We start from the raw sequence: 4,557 nt of genomic DNA on the forward strand, positions 1-4,557 counted from the left end.
GTGTCCGTGTGCCGTGAGGGTTAACATGCCCCCCTTCCTGATGTAGATTCCGTCCTCAGAAGCTATTGAGTTGAAGCTAGTTCGTCGAGGTGAAAGAGCATTTGAGATGAATGTCCTTAGCCTTCTTCAGTCACTGCAAAATCAAACAACATTGGCACAGTAACTATATTCTCTTAAAAAGCATATGCAGTTTTAGGTAGACAAATTGATTGGTAAAAGAATTTCAAACAATTTGTTAGCAATGAACATTAAATTGCAATGTAATCAAATGCATAAACAGATGTAAAGGTAAAAAATTAAACAAGTCTGGGGTCACTAATTTGACGGTCGAAAGGCACTAGAGATCGAATATTAATACCATGGGTAAGCTTCTTAATTATCTATGGTCAATTAAGTTGTTTAATCGCGAGAGCCAAGTATTCATATTCGAGGGCTGACTAGAGGCTATATCTAGAAAACTTTGTAGTTAAGCTACCATAAAAGGAATTTCTCATGAAATCATCGCCTGACTGATTACTTTTTCTTTGACCCCCCAAAGTCTTTTCACATTGATTCAATTTGATATGTGTGCTTATTTTGTATGCCTTGGGTTTTTTGCTTTTCAAGGAAAAGCGCCCACACTGGGAACCTCTAGGGCTCTAGTACCATAGGCGATACATGTGAGTGAAGTACCAATTTAAGCAGGGATTTCTCTTCCAGCTTAAAATTTTACATTGTGGCACTTTGATTTTTTGCTTGTTCATTTTCAGCATTTTAATTTTGTAACTTTGGGGGGTCATATAACACTGTTACCCTCCCCAGGCTCATCACATTAGTAAACTCCCTTTATAATACTTAAGCTAAAGGTCACTAGGGTTAAGCCCACTAGAAAGCCCTAGTACATTTCATACAATGCTGCCTCAATCGGATTAAGAACCTAAGTAACCATTGCGTATTAGGAAGGCATTCCCCATGGTATTAAGAGAATATTTCTAATACCTAGCTTGGTCAAACTAGCGTAGTCGGACTGCTTGATTTTTAAACCTAAACAACTGATTATGACAAAACATTACATTGAATTAAATGTTTGATACCAAGCAAATGTGCTGAATATTATGCTACCAATCACAATCGAAGCAGACAAACATGGATGCAAAAAGATAAGGGCAATGCTAATGGACATAAAACACCTGTTTGTGTTGATGGTCGCGCTTGATTTGAAGTGTGAGTCGAGATAAAGATTCCATGAAGGTCCAAATCCTATCAATAGCAACACGCTCCTGTACACACTAGGAAACAAAAGGAATACCTCCAGGAGGCACATCAGTGGGAAAAGAGAACTTTGCTAATCTCTCAACTCTAAAACAGAAACACTCCTATCGTACTAATCTTACCTACCCTCCATCACTCAAGTGATGAGGATCGAAGGTGTTTTATGGCATAGGTTTATGTTTCACTGTACCATATGTGAATGTGTAGGTCTGAGTCGATGTTTTGACTTTTGATGTGCATACTCGTTTGCTAATTGCTCTTGCTCTTTATTTTATTTTTTTGTTGTGAGTATAAAGCTTTATATATACATTCCCTAAGATTGGTGATTGAGAGGTCAGGGAGGAAGGTTGAGAGGGGAGCGAGTGAATGATTGATGTTAGCAAACACTCCCCCCTTCCTTGGGTAGATCATACCTTTTGGAATGAGTTTGTCACCCTTTGAAACCAATTGTTCCAGTTGGTAATAGGTGAGGATTTTTTCCAGTAGTTTTCTATTACCCTAGGTGCTTCGTCAATCTGCAAGGGTGGTAAGGTACTCTCCCAGGATCGAACTAGAAGGGGTTCATCAGGTGATTCTTGAACACTGGGAGGTGTGGATTCTTTTGTAGCTTCATGGAGGTCCACTACTATAGATGGAGGCTGTGTAGAAGCTTTTACCTCTATGGATGTATTACATGAGGAGCTAGAAGCTTCATGGGACTCCCCCCTCCCTGAGCTAGGTGGAACAAATCGTTCTTTCTTTGGTACCCAAACTAGCTCGGGAGCGGGTGTGTAGCGTTCTGTGATTTTTCCCTTTCCACGATCATTGATTCGTTTTGGAGCTACGGGATTGGGCTCACTTGGGTCAGGTGATAGGTAAGAGCACAATCTACGTTTTGGCACCCAGATTTGATCATTTCCTTGATAGTAGACTTGGGCTTCCAATAGTCGTTTAGGGATCCATCGCAACATTTTCTTACTTTTCTTGGAGCGAGTGGTACGTTTCTTACAAGGCTTCTGTCTTTTAGCACTAGCTATGGTCACTAAAGAAGCTTTAGGGACCCACTTGTATGTTTTCTTCGTTACATTAGGATGAGTCTTGTCAGAAGCGATATGCATTGCTTGTAGCATATTTAAGGGTATAGGCATTTCATCCCCCTCAGGTGTTACCCAGGTCGTCCCCCTATTTCCCCAAGTGTCTATGGTTGATGCTAGGTGGACCCAATCCACATTGTCCGACTCAGTCATCCCAGGTAGGATATCCATATAAGGACAATCTTGGCCAATGTCTGTATCCTTCTTACAAGTGTAACAATATTGTAGTGGGGCCGAGTGAACTGTGGTGTCAGAGCGATGATCAATAATGGTTTTACTCCCTAAGGGGTGTACCTTACCAGTCACCAAATCCACTCTAAGGACAGAGTCTTGGAATTGCAAATAGACATGATTTTTAGACCAATCATGAACCATTTGTGCTTCCCTCATGAATGGTCGTCCTAAAATCATTTCATATGACATAAGGTGTTTAGAGAAATCCATTAGAATGAACGTATGTCGTACCTTATATCCTAGAACTTTGATCTTAAGATCCTTGAGCATCCCCATAGGTTTGGCTATGGTACCATTTGCCATCTTTACCACAATGTTAGTAACACTGAGGCGGGGTTTTCCCATGGATTCCCAACAATCTTTTGTAACGATGCTAACTCCCGCACCACCATCAAGAATTCCCTTTATAGTTAATCCCTTGGTAGTGATGGGTAGGGTCGCATTAGACTCGTCGCCTTCAAAATACTGCCCTAATTCGTTAATGGGTACCTCAATCACAGACTCGTGTCCATCTAAGTCAAGTGATTGCACATGATTTTCCTCGTCAATCATAATCGAGTCAGGCCTATTTGGTTGCGCAAACTGTGGTAATCCCGTTCGTAGCTCTCCATTAAGGAATGCTCGAAGTGTAAGGAATAACTCAGGATCTCCATACAGCTTTGCTATGATCGTGGTTCGGACCTCAGAAGACATGAAGTCCACTAGTTTGGCAACATTCATTGGCGTTTTGTAGGGTGTAGGTCCTTGACTAGGAACTGGTGAGGATGGAATCTCATATTCGTCAATGGGATCAGGTATTCCTTCGTTAAACATCCTTTCCAACAAGAAGGGTGTATGCTCACTTTCTGATGTCCCGTCCTCACTCCCCTCTTGGATGATACTAGATATGGCTAACGGTCTATGGTTCATGTGGGGTGGATGAACTTGCGTGGGAAACACTGTGTCATGAATTTTGACCTGCATGGGTTCAAGTTCTAGTTTCCTTTGAGTCTCCTCCACTAAACCTCTTAGATGTTTCACCTGCTCAATCTCGTCTACTGGGTTTGGGTACGTCCCAATCTTCTTTTTACGATTCTTCCCTTTTTGCCCCTGCGGTTTATCTTGGGGGTCTTGGATTGGATTTGGAAACACTTGTGGTGTTTTTAGAGGCTCTTTATGATTTTCTCTTATTCGGTTTTCATTTGGTTCCATGTTACAGTTTTCTTTGTCGGTCTTTCCCTTTGTGGTATTGGTTCTAGTCTCCATTGTCTCGATTGAATCTGAATCATCCTCGAGGTCATTCATATACACGGGGTCATCTCAAGTTCCTATGTTTGTTTTGGAACTTGGCTTTGAATTTTCCGTATTCTGCGACTTCTTCCTTCGTGTCTTCTTTTTCTTTGCTTGGATAACTGACGCGGTATCTCTCTCTTCGAGGATATGGCCTGGCCCTTGAATCATGGACCGTGTAATCGCATAAGCGGGTGCGACGGGTGGTATTGGCGATGTCACACTAGCAATTTTGACCAAATTTAGGGGTGTGATTTTAGGCGCATTTGGGTTATAGGGGCATTGGGCAATCAAGTGATCTATGCCACAACGATTACATGTGAGTATTGGCATTGCAGACGTGCTCCCTTGATTCATTTGCATCTGTGCAGCATTCTTTTGCAGCCTAATAGGGCACTCCGCTGCCCGATGTGGTCCACCACACTCGTAGCATTGAAGAGGTGGCCTCCTAGCCTGGGTGTTGATATTTTGACCTCTGGATGCGAGAGCAGCAGCTTGATAAACCGGCTTGACTTGCCCCCAACAATCTTCCATGTAGTATATAGGACACTCTTCCAATGTATCAAGTCCGTAGGCAATACTAGTGTCTATTTCCTCCTCATAGCCATCTGGATAAGCATTTGATGGCTCGCAACCCACTTGGTTCATAGGGGCGACTCTTGGATGCGGGCGCTGCGGTCCTAGCACAGGAGGTGGTAGCGGTGTAGCTTGTACAACATTTTGAGATCTA

Source organism: Adiantum capillus-veneris, chromosome 5 (genome assembly GCF_014529385.1).
Source record: "Adiantum capillus-veneris isolate H3 chromosome 5, ASM1452938v2, whole genome shotgun sequence".
Lineage (NCBI taxonomy): Eukaryota > Viridiplantae > Streptophyta > Polypodiopsida > Polypodiales > Pteridaceae > Adiantum > Adiantum capillus-veneris.